The sequence below is a fragment of the Sinohyriopsis cumingii genome, chromosome 12 (genome assembly GCF_028554795.1).
Source record: "Sinohyriopsis cumingii isolate HCF-2022 chromosome 12, ASM2855479v2, whole genome shotgun sequence".
In the NCBI taxonomy this organism is placed as follows: Eukaryota; Metazoa; Mollusca; class Bivalvia; order Unionida; family Unionidae; genus Sinohyriopsis; species Sinohyriopsis cumingii.
Genome location: NC_142972.1, coordinates 75,723,966 through 75,747,735, shown reverse-complemented (window position 1 = coordinate 75,747,735; position 23,770 = coordinate 75,723,966).

The window sequence follows — 23,770 nt, the reverse complement described above, 5'->3', positions numbered from 1 at the left end:
ATCGCTTATCTTTGCGGACATAGAGGAAAGCGACATTACTTTTCCACCGTGAAGTTGTGGTGCAATCGAAGTTTTCTATGCGAATGCGCTTTAAAACCTTACCCTCCTACTGTCCTAATATGCAACACGCGATGGGAAAGTTGAATGGAACCTAGAATTAATATTAGATTAAACTACATATATATGTTCTGTCGTATTTTATAATTTGTAAGTGATGCTACTTCATTTTAATACGAAAAGAAAACAAAGAAACATTATTTTCCAATGACTAGATAAAACATCGAGTCGGTATCTGAAGCACTGCGAAGATCAGGCTACGTTGCCGTCAAGTAATTACGATCAACATGGACACTCCAGCATTTGCAATCTACGGATATGATGAGCTGCCTACATCTACAAGCACGCCTCTGTCTTTCATGTCTGATATGTACCTTTTTGAATATCATAGTATTGATAGTTACGCTTGTAATAGCTTTAACATTGTATGTAGTGCTTGGAAAGAGTTTGTGTTGTATACTTCATGTTATATGTCTTTTGAGAGGACTTTTGTGTATTGGACATTCAATGTACTAAATAAATATCACTAGAACTACTACTACGTCTTTCATACCGCGTAAAATTATTTTAATTGTTTTCAATAATTCCGAAACCGTTGCAAATCATATATTTCTGATACAGTGGAAACCATTCCGATTCAAAACATCTTTGAGACGAAACAAATTAGTTCAAAGCAAGCTAGCACTTGTAGAATAGGACACAATGAGATGCACACAAAACTGCGTAGTTTATAATGTGGGTACTGAGCAATTTCAATGCGAATGAATTGAATGGTTTTAACACAAAACTGATGGCAAGTATACTTTTCATATTAAGTGCCTTTGTATAATATAGAGCATATTCAGAGTAGTATTTTTTACGTTCAGACCGAGATTAACTAGTTATTGTGTATTTTGCGTTCAATTTCTAATATCCGGAAACTACATTTTCGTAAGTGGGTTACCATGAGATATGTTCGAGTGTTAAAGGGTGCTTATCATGAATAAAATATTTTACATAGCAGAGTTACAATTGAGTAAGCTTTCAAGTCCTCTCCCTGAATTAAAATGGCAATGCCTTAATAACTTACAACACAAAAATGTTTGTATTAGTTAAAGATGGGATCCATAAAAGCGTCTATTAGACAAGCATAACTAATATCAATCTCCTTTATTGCATCTGTCAGCCAATAATTCAATATCAATCTCATTATCAATCTCCAATACTATTTTGCAAACGAGCCCAAATTATATCAGGATAACTTAGGATTCATCAAAACATGGTGATCATGCGAAAGATGAAAGCCACTCAAAACTCCTCTTCTTAAACAGTGATGATACAGCAAAACTATTTTATCAAAGAATTCGGAAGGTATAACATAAATCAGTCACATGGAACCTATCAAACAACAGCTCGGCCGATACAATATAATCTTTTTAAGAGAAAACCCATTCCAACCTTGCACCTCAGGTAGACCTGGGTTGCCAAAATCATATATAATGTAGACTGCATATATTGCCAAAGGTAGCCTTGGAGTGAAATTGGCAGCAATATCAACATGAGGTGAATATGATAAAGTTATATCCAACAAGGTCAATAAAACTTCCAAGTACAAGAAACTTTTGCAGAATCAAGCAAACCAAAATATGAGGAAAATTAGACGACCTATTGGCTAAAGAGTTCAAATTAGATAGAGAAACAAGACTTTTAGTTTTATAATGTGCATTACATAGACTCAAACTTTGAAAGGATAACTCTTTGTAGAAAGACAGGGATAAAGTCTGGAAGAAACTTGGTGAAGAATCGGATGATGCGGAGTTGAATATGGAGAAGGACTTGAAAGTGGCTAAAGTAGGAGATGAAGAACTTAAATGTATTAAAAAGAAGGATTAGGGGACACTTGGTGGCAAGAAACGCCTCTACAACATGAAAATGATACCGTAAAATAAGTATGACTTACCCTGCCACACTCGACACAGATTTCATTATTTCTCATAATATATATTAATATAAATTGGTACGAAGAAAAGAAGTATTACTAAGTTCTCATTTTAGGTTTTGTTTATACAGGCACTCTCTTCGCCTATGCCATGTATTAAAATAGACAGTTCACCTGTGCCGATTATGACCAAGCCAAATTTTGTCTAATACTTATAACTAATTGGTTTTAAAGCCTTTTTTCAAGGCTCTGGCATATGAAGGCATTGGGAAGTTTTGGCAATATTTCTGAACTAATTTTTCCAAGGAACAACCAAAATTAGGCCTACAGAAGCATCCCAATTCAGATAAGCCCAAATAAAATCATTGACACAGATGGACAGATGCATACGTAAAAAGATAGAACCATATACAGATTCATTTTAGTAAGGCGGTATCTAAAATAATTTAGAAACAAATAACATCACCTATGGAAAAATCGAACAATAGAGAAGAGATAAAGCAATTTTCTGACATGTAGTAATGGACTCATACTAGCGAATAAAGGAAAGTCAACCTATCTTTCCTTCATTCACATATATATCTAGCCTTGACTATGAAAACTATGTATATATCTTTGTCATACTCTTGCTTATCGTTACAATGTTACACGGATATTTCTGGCATGAACGAACATAGTCCAAGTAAAAATACCTGTCTGTGGATCTATATGCATGATGAATAGTATCTTGTTGATGCAATGCAAGTGATAATAAATAAATGAATAAATGGAACATAGAACAGCACAAAACAATATGTGGATGCAGACAACTTTTAATTTGAACGTTCAGATCAACTGACAGTACGTTTTGTCGTCAATAAGGAGAGATAATCACTCCTCCTACTTTATAGTTGTAATGAACACATCATTGGATTTTGCGTCGTATTCGAGATTTCATTTCTATCAGTTTCTTGGGTAATACAAAGTATCGGCTGCTCAAGAGGAAGAAGGAGGTATATCTGTATTAGGTTTTGGTGTAAGTCCAGCAACAGGAGGAACCAAACCTGAAGGGGTAGTGGTAGGTGCATGTGTAGCTCCCGGTGCAAGAAAAGTCTGAGGTCTTTTTCCGGCTTTAAAAAAAAAAAATATAGTCTCTTAAAGAATCGGTAAATATTGGAAAGATCAAAGGATATACAATAAACCAAAAATGAGTAAAATAAGTGTCACTTTTATCTTTCTACCTGACAAGCAAACTGTTTTGACAAACGTCCTAGATGAGGTAATCCATGTAATTCATTGTCATTGTACAGATACAAAAATTGTCATGTTCATCTTAAAAACTAAGTACAAAGAATCAAAGTAATGTATGACGCAAATCAATGACATCTAAATGCAGTTATAGCATTTTTCATTATGGATGAATAGTCTTACACTTGCAGTAGGTAGCATAGAAAATGAATGATGAGAAAGTTCTAGTCCAACAAATAAATTATTATTATTATTACTAGTAGTAGTAGTAGTAGTAGTAGAAGTAGCAGTTGTACTATTATGAAAATTAATTCATTCGGACTATTAGGGATTATTTTCAAGGAGAAATGTTTGCTTACAAATACCGATGCATGCCCGGAAAGTAATTTTTTAATTTAGACGATTATCAGTTCAGTATTCAACATCATTCCTCACGCGTGTGTTTTCTATCGGTGCAAACAGAGTTAAACTTAAACGGTGACATTGCGATGGAACTGACCCAATCCATGTTCAGAACCGAACAAATGTATATATGGAGAAGGAGCAAAATTCAGAAATGCGGCTTATAGTTTGCTTGTATAACGTTATTACATATGTGTGAGAGGGAGTATAATCAAAGCCGTACTAGGAAATTATATATATTCTTATCATTAGCATACGTCATGATACCGTCCAGTGGTAAAATAATGATATGACTGATGCATGGCAGGTAGGATATGTGCTTGAAGCGAATGAACAATGGATACATTTTAGCGCGTGGTTAGAAAACTGCGTATTTTCACCCTTGACGAAGCCATGAGTGCAGATACTCAAGTTCTTCACCCACGATTCGAAATATGTCCGTTATTCACGCCTCGCATGTATAATTTCTTTCTATTTTATGTACCAACATTTTGGCTTGCAAGAAGCGCAACATACTGAAATAACAGATTTCTTCCGTGAGGTGGCGCAATATTAGAGATTTAAAGTCTGTGTTCTTCTGTGATTGTTCTCAAGGAAAATTTCAACATTAAAACCATTCTGCTGCCCAGAAAAAGCTTCGAAAATAGAATCAATAGAACACATACATTGATTATGGTTTTTTGTCCTCCCAATATAACGGCGATTTTCTTGTCTTATATTTTTTTTGAAAATTTCGCAGAGACAATATCGCTTTAACCATTCACAAACCTGCAGTCATTGAAAACTGATTTAGGAGAGATCATTTCTCCGATGAAGCAATTTGTCTCCACCTCTGTACTTTTCGTCTATTTATGAAATATTACAACATCTGATAATCTGTTGTTTCTATGTGCATGTTCTGATCATACAAGATCGTATTTCTTTGCTTACGTTTCTATACAGGATATGGGAAAATATGCGTAGTAACATCTAGTCTGTAAAAACAGACCATACATTCATCCGACAATACTCAAATCTAAATAGGTTAAAGAATATAACGCGTTTCCTGAAGCGGATAATGAGGAACGGACGTGCAAATAGAAAAGAGTTTAGTTCAAACATACCAGATGTTTCCTTCAGCATCCAACCCGATATGGACACAAGAAGCAAAAGAACGAAAAGATTCGGCATGGTTTCCCTTTTTAGTCTGAAAAAGATCAAAGCTCTATTTACATTATTTTCAGTATAACATACATTTCAGTTTTATCTTCATATTCAAGCACCTGTAACGGAATCAAACTATTGCCTCACCATGATATTGACTCAAAAAGTTAACTTGTTGGCATTCTGTGGAGCTACCATTCCTGGAAACGTAAAGCAGTATTCATTACACACGGTGGCACACATCTTTTCAGCATGAGCCCTACTTTCCGTAGGTGTTTTTTCGATCGGCTGTTCCTCTAACGTGTCAGTCTTGTTCATGATTTCAGAACGTATAATATATTCCTATATACGCACGAAAAAGGCTTTATATAAAACAGCCATGATAAAACTGTTGAGAAACTTATTTCTAACTGAAACTCTTTCTGTTTTACTTGCGTAAGACCTAATTCACTATCTTAACGTCATTCTTTTGTTCAATAGAAGAGCAGAGACAGAAACAAACAGAGATGGCGATACAGAGAGAAATATTTGAAACTTTTTACTCTCTCTTGTCTATTTTTTCAATTATACATAAAATAGGAATACTTCCTTCCACAAATAGTAAAGTCTAGAAAACAACATTATTCTCACCCATACCGGGAATATATATATTTCTAAGAGCGGCATGGAAAAACATACTAATAAGAAGAAATGCATTACAACATATTTAGTTCTGTTGAAAAATACACATAATCTAATATTTATCAAAGAAAGTGAAATAAAGGAGTTCTTTACTGTAATGCTCAGTGAAGACATACCTTGACTCTTGCTTCAGTTCTAAATAGATCAGCTGCGTGCTTCCAGTCAATGAGGCTAACTGGTTCAATAGTGGAATTTTATAGTGAAAAACCGACATATGAACGTTTCACCCCGATGATGACAAATGTGTCAGTAAAATTGACTAATCAGAACTGGATATGTTCACTACCTGATCAAACCTAGGGGTATGTGGTAAGCAACATCTGGTCAATATATGTCAATGCCCAATCGACCACTAACTTGATCGGGAAATTGTGGACAATATTTTCACGCATAATGTTTTAATCGATAGCTACTACCACTGGGAAAACCATCATCATCACCACCACCACCATCACTGCTAGGACATTTACTGATACGACTGCTGATACTATTACCAGTTATATTATAATTAACTGGATTAGATTTGTGATAAGATTGTGGTTTCCTATCGTTTTGAGCAGCGCAGATGTGTCTATCAAATTAGTTCAAATTTGTGTGTATGTTTATCTATAGACTCTATAAAAAAAGCGATCGTAATTCCCGTAATGTGTTTACACTTTGTTCATTTCCAGACCAAGACTTGTGAATCGACGTTATAATTCACCATGTGTTTTGGTATATTAAAGTTAAGACAATTTTGCCTGAAGTTATTTGCTATCGGAATTTAGCAAAAATTAGGTACATTCCTGGACCATTGGGGCGAACTTGATTAAAATTAAAAAATAACACAAATGAAATCGGACGCTGTTCTTTCTTTATATATATATATATTATGCTTGCTGAATTCATATCCAGAGTTAAGCGAATTCAAATTCTGCAAGATATTAGGCCTGATCAACCATCGTTATTTATTCCTAGCCTAGACCCGAAAAATACAGTCTCCTATCAGGCAAACAGTCAGTCGATATCGATGAAGTTAGATTAACATTGAAGAAAGAGTCCTAAGCAAAGTTTTATGTCGTATCGGGAGATTAAAAGTCAAATATAATTGTGGATAAATGATTTTATTTATTCTGTAGTATTGCTTCGATTTTTAAAGTTTATTTTCAACGTCAGAAATATTTGAACTAGGACAATTTGCACCTTTACACTGATCATACCAGATCGACTTACATTGTATATTTTATCTTCTAGAAAAACAAATCCCACCCCAAAAACAGGGTCAGTCCTAGCGTTTTCTTGGACGAGTAGCCTCTATGAATGTACCAAATCTAAAGACCTTAAAGAATGGCCATCTATTCTCAAAGCTGTTGTTTATTAACATAAATAGAATTATACAAGAGCATAGTTCTAGGAAGTAGTAGACCTTGCGTTCATAAATCAAACCAGTCACGAGCACGACTGGAAAATGTAGGGAACTATTAAGCAGTAGTAAAATTAATAGTATTGGTGGTGGTAGTGGTTGCAAGTTTCATTTGCACGTGAAAACAAATATAAGTAGTGAATCATGGGCGACTGTTTCTAAATGGAATAATGATTAAAGGAGCATTTACATGTGTTTACTTTTTCAGCTGTTGCTCATGCCCTACTTCTTGATTTGATCATATTTGTAACAAATGTAGTCGCTGGTAATCAATGGTACTGACATTTTGCCCATCATCGGGGTTAAACGTATAAATTTGACCAGATGTCCATGTTTATATTAAAACAAAAACTTTTCGTGGAAATAGGAAACTAGTAATTAATTAAATCTCTGCTTATTCTGATTTATATACATCCAGCGGTTCTACGTTTGAAACTTTGCCTACTTGATAAGTATCGCAATACTTCTGATATGACTTATGCATCGACACAAACCACCTGCCTTGTGTCGCAGAACAACCCTCCTGACTTATCGTGAAGCTTTATATGTGGCACACGATGTACGAGATACAAATTTTCATTACAATCTGTCAAAAACGAAATGGAGATTTTAGACTTAGCTTCATGCAGTATCAACGTTCCAAACAGTATTGATGCTAATAATTTTGTTTTCATAATGAGACACCCTTAACAATTGCCGTATCTTATGTAAGTTCTGACTCAAAGGTATGCAAGATAACGAAATATGCGGTAGCTTATACAGATCATCCAAAAACTAAAAATATTCCATAAAATATTCCACCTGATATGAATACACATTAGAAATGCTAGTTGTTTCTCCTTCTCCTTTATATTAATCAGCGCAACACGTTTATTAACAAATCATTGGTAAATCAAGAGATAAATAGGGAAGAATAAAGGTGCATGATGCACAAGGTTTCCTCCATTTCATGCAAGACACGGGACTAACAAATGACTCCTAAACTCAATATTGTTTCTTATATTTATCATACAAAGAAAAAAGTAAACGTCTTCCGGTATTCGAAATGTGAGGGATACTTTATATCTTGAAAAACGTCCTCATCCGGAATTTGATTATAGGTTGTAGCATCAGTGCTCGTAAAATCTTTCACATCCATCACAAAGTCCAGATGTTCATATTATATGTCTACATAGCATTGATAAATTTCCTTCATAATATAAATATATACTGTACCTTTTTACACGGCAGTTTGTTTCAATATATACAGGTACGATATCTTATGCATTATTTGGGGCTCATATATTAAATATCCAATATATCTTGCAAAACAAATGATACAAAACTTAAACATTATTTTGTTCAAAGTACAATAGAAAACCATTGTATCTTGCCAATCAACCGAGGTGCCTTTCAATGTTTCAAAATAACCATGCTATTTGATCGTCACGACTATTCGCGATATGAGAGGTTTCCTGATTCTAAGAAAGACAAATAGAGACCTACAGACAGATAGAAAAACATAGGAAGAGCGTGAGAATCTCAGCTATTTTGTAGACTATATTCTAACAAAGAAAAAATGCTGGACAGCAAATGCAAGATATTGTTTGGCTTGTGTCTTATATGTACATTCCCTGAGATATTAAGGCAATATTTGCAAACATCCTTATTATTGCCTGTAAAATAGTTACTGAACATACAAAATAAAATGAAATTCATGTGCAATAATTTTCTTTAGGCCCATCGATCCAGTAACATCAAGAACAACATAAGTTATCAATCAAGTCTGTTGCTATGTAGATAATGAGTTGTGGGCGACGAGACATTTGAACAAAATGATTATTTTCTTGAAGTCTGAAATCATTTTCTACGTGTGTACAAATGTAAAAAATCGTCTTGAGGTATTTTGGCATGACTTATGAATATTACAATATTTGTATAACACAACGTTTGGTCATAGGCAGCTGTTTGTGTAAATATCTACATACTGCCGACGTAACATGCCATCTCCCGCACATAATATTTACATGTTTACTCATTTTACGTCGTATCGATGAGTGTTCCTTACAATAAAAAATATATTTCAAATCTCTAAAAGAATTTCTTTCCCTAGAAATATAATATAGAACCTAAAACTAACGCTTGAATAATGATCTCAAGTGTTTCGATTCACCCACCTAGCCCATAGGTATCTGAATATCTTAGGATTTTCTAGACCACCATTACATCTTAACATAATGAATCAAACAGTCAAGTGTGAAGATATCAGAGCCGCTTAAATATAAAAACCAGCTAATGCTTAACTGCTAAGTAAATATCTTTAACATCTTACATCGTTTTCACAAAATGTTACTAATTGCAAAGTTTTGTATGATGTTATCCTTATACTGTCCATATTTCGAAGATGGCAGTGTCTAATTCAAGGCAAGATTTTGCCTATTTATTCACATTATGGAAATGGATATCTTATCTTATATTTGCCTATAAAATGTACAAAAATAAACATATTGCTTGGTGATTGCAAGCAGATAGTTATCCTCATACAATCGCTTATCTTTGCGGACATAGAGGAAAGCGACATTACTTTTCCACCGTGAAGTTGTGGTGCAATCGAAGTTTTCTATGCGAATGCGCTTTAAAACCTTACCCTCCTACTGTCCTAATATGCAACACGCGATGGGAAAGTTGAATGGAACCTAGAATTAATATTAGATTAAACTACATATATATGTTCTGTCGTATTTTATAATTTGTAAGTGATGCTACTTCATTTTAATACGAAAAGAAAACAAAGAAACATTATTTTCCAATGACTAGATAAAACATCGAGTCGGTATCTGAAGCACTGCGAAGATCAGGCTACGTTGCCGTCAAGTAATTACGATCAACATGGTCACTCCAGCATTTGCAATCTACGGATATGATGAGCTGCCTACATCTACAAGCACGCCTCTGTCTTTCATGTCTGATATGTACCTTTTTGAATATCATAGTATTGATAGTTACGCTTGTAATAGCTTTAACATTGTATGTAGTGCTTGGAAAGAGTTTGTGTTGTATACTTCATGTTATATGTCTTTTGAGAGGACTTTTGTGTATTGGACATTCAATGTACTAAATAAATATCACTAGAACTACTACTACGTCTTTCATACCGCGTAAAATTATTTTAATTGTTTTCAATAATTCCGAAACCGTTGCAAATCATATATTTCTGATACAGTGGAAACCATTCCGATTCAAAACATCTTTGAGACGAAACAAATTAGTTCAAAGCAAGCTAGCACTTGTAGAATAGGACACAATGAGATGCACACAAAACTGCGTAGTTTATAATGTGGGTACTGAGCAATTTCAATGCGAATGAATTGAATGGTTTTAACACAAAACTGATGGCAAGTATACTTTTCATATTAAGTGCCTTTGTATAATATAGAGCATATTCAGAGTAGTATTTTTTACGTTCAGACCGAGATTAACTAGTTATTGTGTATTTTGCGTTCAATTTCTAATATCCGGAAACTACATTTTCGTAAGTGGGTTACCATGAGATATGTTCGAGTGTTAAAGGGTGCTTATCATGAATAAAATATTTTACATAGCAGAGTTACAATTGAGTAAGCTTTCAAGTCCTCTCCCTGAATTAAAATGGCAATGCCTTAATAACTTACAACACAAAAATGTTTGTATTAGTTAAAGATGGGATCCATAAAAGCGTCTATTAGACAAGCATAACTAATATCAATCTCCTTTATTGCATCTGTCAGCCAATAATTCAATATCAATCTCATTATCAATCTCCAATACTATTTTGCAAACGAGCCCAAATTATATCAGGATAACTTAGGATTCATCAAAACATGGTGATCATGCGAAAGATGAAAGCCACTCAAAACTCCTCTTCTTAAACAGTGATGATACAGCAAAACTATTTTATCAAAGAATTCGGAAGGTATAACATAAATCAGTCACATGGAACCTATCAAACAACAGCTCGGCCGATACAATATAATCTTTTTAAGAGAAAACCCATTCCAACCTTGCACCTCAGGTAGACCTGGGTTGCCAAAATCATATATAATGTAGACTGCATATATTGCCAAAGGTAGCCTTGGAGTGAAATTGGCAGCAATATCAACATGAGGTGAATATGATAAAGTTATATCCAACAAGGTCAATAAAACTTCCAAGTACAAGAAACTTTTGCAGAATCAAGCAAACCAAAATATGAGGAAAATTAGACGACCTATTGGCTAAAGAGTTCAAATTAGATAGAGAAACAAGACTTTTAGTTTTATAATGTGCATTACATAGACTCAAACTTTGAAAGGATAACTCTTTGTAGAAAGACAGGGATAAAGTCTGGAAGAAACTTGGTGAAGAATCGGATGATGCGGAGTTGAATATGGAGAAGGACTTGAAAGTGGCTAAAGTAGGAGATGAAGAACTTAAATGTATTAAAAAGAAGGATTAGGGGACACTTGGTGGCAAGAAACGCCTCTACAACATGAAAATGATACCGTAAAATAAGTATGACTTACCCTGCCACACTCGACACAGATTTCATTATTTCTCATAATATATATTAATATAAATTGGTACGAAGAAAAGAAGTATTACTAAGTTCTCATTTTAGGTTTTGTTTATACAGGCACTCTCTTCGCCTATGCCATGTATTAAAATAGACAGTTCACCTGTGCCGATTATGACCAAGCCAAATTTTGTCTAATACTTATAACTAATTGGTTTTAAAGCCTTTTTTCAAGGCTCTGGCATATGAAGGCATTGGGAAGTTTTGGCAATATTTCTGAACTAATTTTTCCAAGGAACAACCAAAATTAGGCCTACAGAAGCATCCCAATTCAGATAAGCCCAAATAAAATCATTGACACAGATGGACAGATGCATACGTAAAAAGATAGAACCATATACAGATTCATTTTAGTAAGGCGGTATCTAAAATAATTTAGAAACAAATAACATCACCTATGGAAAAATCGAACAATAGAGAAGAGATAAAGCAATTTTCTGACATGTAGTAATGGACTCATACTAGCGAATAAAGGAAAGTCAACCTATCTTTCCTTCATTCACATATATATCTAGCCTTGACTATGAAAACTATGTATATATCTTTGTCATACTCTTGCTTATCGTTACAATGTTACACGGATATTTCTGGCATGAACGAACATAGTCCAAGTAAAAATACCTGTCTGTGGATCTATATGCATGATGAATAGTATCTTGTTGATGCAATGCAAGTGATAATAAATAAATGAATAAATGGAACATAGAACAGCACAAAACAATATGTGGATGCAGACAACTTTTAATTTGAACGTTCAGATCAACTGACAGTACGTTTTGTCGTCAATAAGGAGAGATAATCACTCCTCCTACTTTATAGTTGTAATGAACACATCATTGGATTTTGCGTCGTATTCGAGATTTCATTTCTATCAGTTTCTTGGGTAATACAAAGTATCGGCTGCTCAAGAGGAAGAAGGAGGTATATCTGTATTAGGTTTTGGTGTAAGTCCAGCAACAGGAGGAACCAAACCTGAAGGGGTAGTGGTAGGTGCATGTGTAGCTCCCGGTGCAAGAAAAGTCTGAGGTCTTTTTCCGGCTTTAAAAAAAAAAATATAGTCTCTTAAAGAATCGGTAAATATTGGAAAGATCAAAGGATATACAATAAACCAAAAATGAGTAAAATAAGTGTCACTTTTATCTTTCTACCTGACAAGCAAACTGTTTTGACAAACGTCCTAGATGAGGTAATCCATGTAATTCATTGTTATTGTACAGATACAAAAATTGTCATGTTCATCTTAAAAACTAAGTACAAAGAATCAAAGTAATGTATGACGCAAATCAATGACATCTAAATGCAGTTATAGCATTTTTCATTATGGATGAATAGTCTTACACTTGCAGTAGGTAGCATAGAAAATGAATGATGAGAAAGTTCTAGTCCAACAAATAAATTATTATTATTATTACTAGTAGTAGTAGTAGTAGTAGTAGAAGTAGCAGTTGTACTATTATGAAAATTAATTCATTCGGACTATTAGGGATTATTTTCAAGGAGAAATGTTTGCTTACAAATACCGATGCATGCCCGGAAAGTAATTTTTTAATTTAGACGATTATCAGTTCAGTATTCAACATCATTCCTCACGCGTGTGTTTTCTATCGGTGCAAACAGAGTTAAACTTAAACGGTGACATTGCGATGGAACTGACCCAATCCATGTTCAGAACCGAACAAATGTATATATGGAGAAGGAGCAAAATTCAGAAATGCGGCTTATAGTTTGCTTGTATAACGTTATTACATATGTGTGAGAGGGAGTATAATCAAAGCCGTACTAGGAAATTATATATATTCTTATCATTAGCATACGTCATGATACCGTCCAGTGGTAAAATAATGATATGACTGATGCATGGCAGGTAGGATATGTGCTTGAAGCGAATGAACAATGGATACATTTTAGCGCGTGGTTAGAAAACTGCGTATTTTCACCCTTGACGAAGCCATGAGTGCAGATACTCAAGTTCTTCACCCACGATTCGAAATATGTCCGTTATTCACGCCTCGCATGTATAATTTCTTTCTATTTTATGTACCAACATTTTGGCTTGCAAGAAGCGCAACATACTGAAATAACAGATTTCTTCCGTGAGGTGGCGCAATATTAGAGATTTAAAGTCTGTGTTCTTCTGTGATTGTTCTCAAGGAAAATTTCAACATTAAAACCATTCTGCTGCCCAGAAAAAGCTTCGAAAATAGAATCAATAGAACACATACATTGATTATGGTTTTTTGTCCTCCCAATATAACGGCGATTTTCTTGTCTTATATTTTTTTTGAAAATTTCGCAGAGACAATATCGCTTTAACCATTCACAAACCTGCAGTCATTGAAAACTGATTTAGGAGAGATCATTTCTCCGATGAAGCAATTTGTCTCCACCTCTGTACTTTTCGTCTATTTATGAAATATTACAACATCTGATAATCTGTTGTTTCTATGTGCATGTTCTGATCATACAAGATCGTATTTCTTTGCTTACGTTTCTATACAGGATATGGGAAAATATCCGTAGTAACATCTAGTCTGTAAAAACAGACCATACATTCATCCGACAATACTCAAATCTAAATAGGTTAAAGAATATAACGCGTTTCCTGAAGCGGATAATGAGGAACGGACGTGCAAATAGAAAAGAGTTTAGTTCAAACATACCAGATGTTTCCTTCAGCATCCAACCCGATATGGACACAAGAAGCAAAAGAACGAAAAGATTCGGCATGGTTTCCCTTTTTAGTCTGAAAAAGATCAAAGCTCTATTTACATTATTTTCAGTATAACATACATTTCAGTTTTATCTTCATATTCAAGCACCTGTAACGGAATCAAACCATTGCCTCACCATGATATTGACTCAAAAAGTTAACTTGTTGGCATTCTGTGGAGCTACCATTCCTGGAAACGTAAAGCAGTATTCATTACACACGGTGGCACACATCTTTTCAGCATGAGCCCTACTTTCCGTAGGTGTTTTTTCGATCGGCTGTTCCTCTAACGTGTCAGTCTTGTTCATGATTTCAGAACGTATAATATATTCCTATATACGCACGAAAAAGGCTTTATATAAAACAGCCATGATAAAACTGTTGAGAAACTTATTTCTAACTGAAACTCTTTCTGTTTTACTTGCGTAAGACCTAATTCACTATCTTAACGTCATTCTTTTGTTCAATAGAAGAGCAGAGACAGAAACAAACAGAGATGGCGATACAGAGAGAAATATTTGAAACTTTTTACTCTCTCTTGTCTATTTTTTCAATTATACATAAAATAGGAATACTTCCTTCCACAAATAGTAAAGTCTAGAAAACAACATTATTCTCACCCATACCGGGAATATATATATTTCTAAGAGCGGCATGGAAAAACATGCTAATAAGAAGAAATGCATTACAACAATTTTAGTTTTGTTGAAAAATACACATAATCTAATATTTATCAAAGAAAGTGAAATAAAGGAGTTCTTTACTGTAATGCTCAGTGAAGACATACCTTGACTCTTGCTTCAGTTCTAAATAGATCAGCTGCGTGCTTCCAGTCAATGAGGCTAACTGGTTCAATAGTGGAATTTTATAGTGAAAAACCGACATATGAACGTTTCACCCCGATGATGACAAATGTGTCAGTAAAATTGACTAATCAGAACTGGATATGTTCACTACCTGATCAAACCTAGAGGTATGTGGTAAGCAACATCTGGTCAATATATGTCAATGCCCAATCGACCACTAACTTGATCGGGAAATTGTGGACAATATTTTCACGCATAATGTTTTAATCGATAGCTACTACCACTGGGAAAACCATCATCATCACCACCACCACCATCACTGCTAGGACATTTACTGATACGACTGCTGATACTATTACCAGTTATATTATAATTAACTGGATTAGATTTGTGATAAGATTGTGGTTTCCTATCGTTTTGAGCAGCGCAGATGTGTCTATCAAATTAGTTCAAATTTGTGTGTATGTTTATCTATAGACTCTATAAAAAAAGCGATCGTAATTCCCGTAATGTGTTTACACTTTGTTCATTTCCAGACCAAGACTTGTGAATCGACGTTATAATTCACCATGTGTTTTGGTATATTAAAGTTAAGACAATTTTGCCTGAAGTTATTTGCTATCGGAATTTAGCAAAAATTAGGTACGTTCCTGGACCATTGGGGCGAACTTGATTAAAATTAAAAAATAACACAAATGAAATCGGACGCTGTTCTTTCTCTCTCTCTCTATATATATATATATATTATGCTTGCTGAATTCATATCCAGAGTTAAGCGAATTCAAATTCTGCAAGATATTAGGCCTGATCAACCATCGTTATTTATTCCTAGCCAAGACCCGAAAAATACAGTCTCCTATCAGGCAAACAGTCAGTCGATATCGATGAAGTTAGATTAACATTGAAGAAAGAGTCCTAAGCAAAGTTTTATGTCGTATCGGGAGATTAAAAGTCAAATATAATTGTGGATAAATGATTTTATTTATTCTGTAGTATTGCTTCGATTTTTAAAGTTTATTTTCAACGTCAGAAATATTTCAACTAGGACAATTTGCACCTTTACACTGATCATACCAGATCGACTTACATTGTATATTTTATCTTCTAGAAAAACAAATCCCACCCAAAAACAGGGTCAGTCCTAGCGTTTTCTTGGACGAGTAGCCTCTATGAATGTACCAAATGTAAAGACCTTAAAGAATGGCCATCTATTCTCAAAGCTGTTGTTTATTAACATAAATAGAATTATACAAGAGCATAGTTCTAGGAAGTAGTAGACCTTGCGTTCATAAATCAAACCAGTCACGAGCACGACTGGAAAATGTAGGGAACTATTAAGCAGTAGTAAAATTAATAGTATTGGTGGTGGTAGTGTTTGCAAGTTTCATTTGCACGTGAAAACAAATATAAGTAGTGAATCATGGGCGACTGTTTCTAAATGGAATAATGATTAAAGGAGCATTTACATGTGTTTACTTTTTCAGCTGTTGCTCATGCCCTACTTCTTGATTTGATCATATTTGTAACAAATGTAGTCGCTGGTAATCAATGGTACTGACATTTTGCCCATCATCGGGGTTAAACGTATAAATTTGACCAGATGTCCATGTTTATATTAAAACAAAAACTTTTCGTGGAAATAGGAAACTAGTAATTAATTAAATCTCTGCTTATTCTGATTTATATACATCCAGCGTTTCTACGTTTGAAACTTTGCCTACTTGATAAGTATCGCAATACTTCTGATATGACTTATGCATCGACACAAACCACCTGCCTTGTGTCGCAGAACAACCCTCCTGACTTATCGTGAAGCTTTATATGTGGCACACGATGTACGAGATACAAATTTTCATTACAATCTGTCAGAAACGAAATGGAGATTTTAGACTTAGCTTCATGCAGTATCAACGTTCCAAACAGTATTGATGCTAATAATTTTGTTTTCATAATGAGACACCCTTAACAATTGCCGTATCTTATGTAAGTTCTGACTCAAAGGTATGCAAGATAACGAAATATGCGGTAGCTTATACAGATCATCCAAAAACTAAAAATATTCCATAAAATATTCCACCTGATATGAATACACATTAGAAATGCTAGTTGTTTCTCCTTCTCCTTTATATTAATCAGCGCAACACGTTTATTAACAAATCATTGGTAAATCAAGAGATAAATAGGGAAGAATAAAGGTGCATGATGCACAAGGTTTCCTCCATTTCATGCAAGACACGGGACTAACAAATGACTCCTAAACTCAATATTGTTTCTTATATTTATCATACAAAGAAAAAAGTAAACGTCTTCCGGTATTCGAAATGTGAGGGATACTTTATATCTTGAAAAACGTCCTCATCCGGAATTTGATTATAGGTTGTAGCATCAGTGCTCGTAAAATCTTTCACATCCATCACAAAGCCCAGATGTTCATATTATATGTTTACATAGCATTGATAAATTTCCTTCATAATATAAATATATACTGTACCTTTTTACACGGCAGTTTGTTTCAATATATACAGGTACGATATCTTATGCATTATTTGGGGCTCATATATTAAATATCCAATATATCTTGCAAAACAAATGATACAAAACTTAAACATTATTTTGTTCAAAGTACAATAGAAAACCATTGTATCTTGCCAATCAATCGAGGTGCCTTTCAATGTTTCAAAATAACCATGCTATTTGATCGTCACGACTATTCGCGATATGAGAGGTTTCCTGATTCTAAGAAAGACAAATAGAGACCTACAGACAGATAGAAAAACATAGGAAGAGCGTGAGAATCTCAGCTATTTTGTAGACTATATTCTAACAAAGAAAAAATGCTGGACAGCAAATGCAATATATTGTTTGGCTTGTGTCTTATATGTACATTCCCTGAGATATTAAGGCAATATTTGCAAACATCCTTATTATTGCCTGTAAAATAGTTACTGAATATACAAAATAGAATGAAATTCATGTGCAATAATTTTCTTTAGGCCCATCGATCCAGTAACATCAAGAACAACATAAGTTATCAATCAAGTCTGTTGCTATGTAGATAATGAGTTGTGGGCGACGAGACATTTGAACAAAATGATTATTTTCTTGAAGTCTGAAATCATTTTCTACGTGTGTACAAATGTAAAAAATCGTCTTGAGGTATTTTGGCATGACTTATGAATATTACAATATTTGTATAACACAACGTTTGGTCATAGGCAGCTGTTTGTGTAAATATCTACATACTGCCGACGTAACATGCCATCTCCCGCACATAATATTTACATGTTTACTCATTTTACGTCGTATCGATGAGTGTTCCTTACAATAAAAAATATATTTCAAATCTCTAAAAGAATTTCTTTCCCTAGAAATATAATATAGAACCTAAAACTAACGCTTGAATAATGATCTCAAGTGTTTCGATTCACCCACCTAGCCCATAGGTATCTGAATATCTTAGGATTTTCTACACCACCATTACATCTTAACATAATGAATCAAACAGTCAAGTGTGAAGATATCAGAGCCGCTTAAATATAAAAACCAGCTAATGCTTAACTGCTAAGTAAATATCTTTAACATCTTACATCGTTTTCACAAAATGTTACTAATTGCAAAGTTTTGTATGATGTTATCCTTATACTGTCCATATTTCGAAGATGGCAGTGTCTAATTCAAGGCAAGATTTTGCCTATTTATTCACATTATGGAAATGGATATCTTATCTTATATTTGCCTATAAAATGTACAAAAATAAACATATTGCTTGGTGATTGCAAGCAGATAGTTATCCTCATACAATCGCTTATCTTTGCGGACATAGAGGAAAGCGACATTACTTTTCCACCGTGAAGTTGTGGTGCAATCGAAGTTTTCTATGCGAATGCGCTTTAAAACCTTACCCTCCTACTGTCCTAATATGCAACACGCGATGGGAAAGTTGAATGGAACCTAGAATTAATATTAGATTAAACTACATATATATGTTCTGTCGTATTTTATAATTTGTAAGTGATGCTACTTCATTTTAATACGAAAAGAAAACAAAGAAACATTATTTTCCAATGACTAGATAAAACATCGAGTCGGTATCTGAAGCACTGCGAAGATCAGGCTACGTTGCCGTCAAGTAATTACGATCAACATGGACACTCCAGCATTTGCAATCTACGGATATGATGAGCTGCCTACATCTACAAGCACGCCTCTGTCTTTCATGTCTGATATGTACCTTTTTGAATATCATAGTATTGATAGTTACGCTTGTAATAGCTTTAACATTGTATGTAGTGCTTGGAAAGAGTTTGTGTTGTATACTTCATGTTATATGTCTTCTGAGATGACTTTTGTGTATTGGACATTCAATGTACTAAATAAATATCACTAGAACTACTACTACGTCTTTCATACCGCGTAAAATTATTTTAATTGTTTTCAATAATTCCGAAACCGTTGCAAATCATATATTTCTGATACAGTGGAAACCATTCCGATTCAAAACATCTTTGAGACGAAACAAATTAGTTCAAAGCAAGCTAGCACTTGTAGAATAGGACACAATGAGATGCACACAAAACTGCGTAGTTTATAATGTGGGTACTGAGCAATTTCAATGCGAATGAATTGAATGGTTTAAACACAAAACTGATGGCAAGTATACTTTTCATATTAAGTGCCTTTGTATAATATAGAGCATATTCAGAGTAGTATTTTTTACGTTCAGACCGAGATTAACTAGTTATTGTGTATTTTGCGTTCAATTTCTAATATCCGGAAACTACATTTTCGTAAGTGGGTTACCATGAGATATGTTCGAGTGTTAAAGGGTGCTTATCATGAATAAAATATTTTACATAGCAGAGTTACAATTTAGTAAGCTTTCAAGTCCTCTCCCTGAATTAAAATGGCAATGCCTTAATAACTTACAACACAAAAATGTTTGTATTAGTTAAAGATGGGATCCATAAAAGCGTCTATTAGACAAGCATAACTAATATCAATCTCCTTTATTGCATCTGTCAGCCAATAATTCAATATCAATCTCATTATCAATCTCCAATACTATTTTGCAAACGAGCCCAAATTATATCAGGATAACTTAGGATTCATCAAAACATGGTGATCATGCGAAAGATGAAAGCCACTCAAAACTCCTCTTCTTAAACAGTGATGATACAGCAAAAATATTTTATCAAAGAATTCGGAAGGTATAACATAAATCAGTCACATGGAACCTATCAAACAACAGCTCGGCCGATACAATATAATCTTTTTAAGAGAAAACCCATTCCAACCTTGCACCTCAGGTAGACCTGGGTTGCCAAAATCATATATAATGTAGACTGCATATATTGCCAAAGGTAGCCTTGGAGTGAAATTGGCAGCAATATCAACATGAGGTGAATATGATAAAGTTATATCCAACAAGGTCAATAAAACTTCCAAGTACAAGAAACTTTTGCAGAATCAAGCAAACCAAAATATGAGGAAAATTAGACGACCTATTGGCTAAAGAGTTCAAATTAGATAGAGAAACAAGACTTTTAGTTTTATAATGTGCATTACATAGACTCAAACTTTGAAAGGATAACTCTTTGTAGAAAGACAGGGATAAAGTCTGGAAGAAACTTGGTGAAGAATCGGATGATGCGGAGTTGAATATGGAGAAGGACTTGAAAGTGGCTAAAGTAGGAGATGAAGAACTTAAATGTATTAAAAAGAAGGATTAGGGGACACTTGGTGGCAAGAAACGCCTCTACAACATGAAAATGATACCGTAAAATAAGTATGACTTACCCTGCCACACTCGACACAGATTTCATTATTTCTCATAATATATATTAATATAAATTGGTACGAAGAAAAGAAGTATTACTAAGTTCTCATTTTAGGTTTTGTTTATACAGGCACTCTCTTCGCCTATGCCATGTATTAAAATAGACAGTTCAGCTGTGCCGATTATGACCAAGCCAAATTTTGTCTAATACTTATAACTAATTGGTTTTAAAGCCTTTTTTCAAGGCTCTGGCATATGAAGGCATTGGGAAGTTTTGGCAATATTTCTGAACTAATTTTTCCAAGGAACAACCAAAATTAGGCCTACAGAAGCATCCCAATTCAGATAAGCCCAAATAAAATCATTGACACAGATGGACAGATGCATACGTAAAAAGATAGAACCATATACAGATTCATTTTAGTAAGGCGGTATCTAAAATAATTTAGAAACAAATAACATCACCTATGGAAAAATCGAACAATAGAGAAGAGATAAAGCAATTTTCTGACATGTAGTAATGGACTCATACTAGCGAATAAAGGAAAGTCAACCTATCTTTCCTTTATTCACATATATATCTAGCCTTGACTATGAAAACTATGTATATATCTTTGTCATACTCTTGCTTATCGTTACAATGTTACACGGATATTTCTGGCATGAACGAACATAGTCCAAGTAAAAATACCTGTCTGTGGATCTATATGCATGATGAATAGTATCTTGTTGATGCAATGCAAGTGATAATAAATAAATGAATAAATGGAACATAGAACAGCACAAAACAATATGTGGATGCAGACAACTTTTAATTTGAACGTTCAGATCAACTGACAGTACGTTTTGTCGTCAATAAGGAGAGATAATCACTCCTCCTACTTTATAGTTGTAATGAACACATCATTGGATTTTGCGTCGTATTCGAGATTTCATTTCTATCAGTTTCTTGGGTAATACAAAGTATCGGCTGCTCAAGAGGAAGAAGGAGGTATATCTGTATTAGGTTTTGGTGTAAGTCCAGCAACAGGAGGAACCAAACCTGAAGGGGTAGTGGTAGGTGCATGTGTAGCTCCCGGTGCAAGAAAAGTCTGAGGTCTTTTTCCGGCTTTAAAAAAAAAAATATAGTCTCTTAAAGAATCGGTAAATATTGGAAAGATCAAAGGATATACAATAAACCAAAAATGAGTAAAATAAGTGTCACTTTTATCTTTCTACCTGACAAGCAAACTGTTTTGACAAACGTCCTAGATGAGGTAATCCATGTAATTCATTGCTATTGTACAGATACAAAAATTGTCATGTTCATCTTAAAAACTAAGTACAAAGAATCAAAGTAATGTATGACGCAAATCAATGACATCTAAATGCAGTTATAGCATTTTTCATTATGGATGAATAGTCTTACACTTGCAGTAGGTAGCATAGAAAATGAATGATGAGAAAGTTCTAGTCCAACAAATAAATTATTATTATTATTACTAGTAGTAGTAGTAGTAGTAGTAGAAGTAGCAGTAGTACTATTATGAAAATTAATTCATTCGGACTATTAGGGATTATTTTCAAGGAGAAATGTTTGCTTACAAATACCGATGCATGCCCGGAAAGTAATTTTTTAATTTAGACGATTATCAGTTCAGTATTCAACATCATTCCTCACGCGTGTGTTTTCTATCGGTGCAAACAGAGTTAAACTTAAACGGTGACATTGCGAGGGAACTGACCCAATCCATGTTCAGAACCGAACAAATGTATATATGGAGAAGGAGCAAAATTCAGAAATGCGGCTTATAGTTTGCTTGTATAACGATATTACATATGTGTGAGAGGGAGTATAATCAAAGCCGTACTAGGAAATTATATATATTCTTATCATTAGCATACGTCATGATACCGTCCAGTGGTAAAATAATGATATGACTGATGCATGGCAGGTAGGATATGTGCTTGAAGCGAATGAACAATGGATACATTTTAGCGCGTGGTTAGAAAACTGCGTATTTTCACCCTTGACGAAGCCATGAGTGCAGATACTCAAGTTCTTCACCCACGATTCGAAATATGTCCGTTATTCACGCCTCGCATGTATAATTTCTTTCTATTTTATGTACCAACATTTTGGCTTGCAAGAAGCGCAACATACTGAAATAACAGATTTCTTCCGTGAGGTGGCGCAATATTAGAGATTTAAAGTCTGTGTTCTTCTGTGATTGTTCTCAAGGAAAATTTCAACATTAAAACCATTCTGCTGCCCAGAAAAAGCTTCGAAAATAGAATCAATAGAACACATACATTGATTATGGTTTTTTTTCACAGTTGTACACATGAACTCCAAGACAGAGTAATTGTCCTCCCAATATAACGGCGATTTTCTTGTCTTATATTTTTTTTGAAAATTTCGCAGAGACAATATCGCTTTAACCATTCACAAACCTGCAGTCATTGAAAACTGATTTAGGAGAGATCATTTCTCCGATGAAGCAATTTGTCTCCACCTCTGTACTTTTCGTCTATTTATGAAATATTACAACATCTGATAATCTGTTGTTTCTATGTGCATGTTCTGATCATACAAGATCGTATTTCTTTGCTTACGTTTCTATACAGGATATGGGAAAATATGCGTAGTAACATCTAGTCTGTAAAAACAGACCATACATTCATCCGACAATACTCAAATCTAAATAGGTTAAAGAATATAACGCGTTTCCTGAAGCGGATAATGAGGAACGGACGTGCAAATAGAAAAGAGTTTAGTTCAAACATACCAGATGTTTCCTTCAGCATCCAACCCGATATGGACACAAGAAGCAAAAGAACGAAAAGATTCGGCATGGTTTCCCTTTTTAGTCTGAAAAAGATCAAAGCTCTATTTACATTATTTTCAGTATAACATACATTTCAGTTTTATCTTCATATTCAAGCACCTGTAACGGAATCAAACCATTGCCTCACCATGATATTGACTCAAAAAGTTAACTTGTTGGCATTCTGTGGAGCTACCATTCCTGGAAACGTAAAGCAGTATTCATTACACACGGTGGCACACATCTTTTCAGCATGAGCCCTACTTTCCGT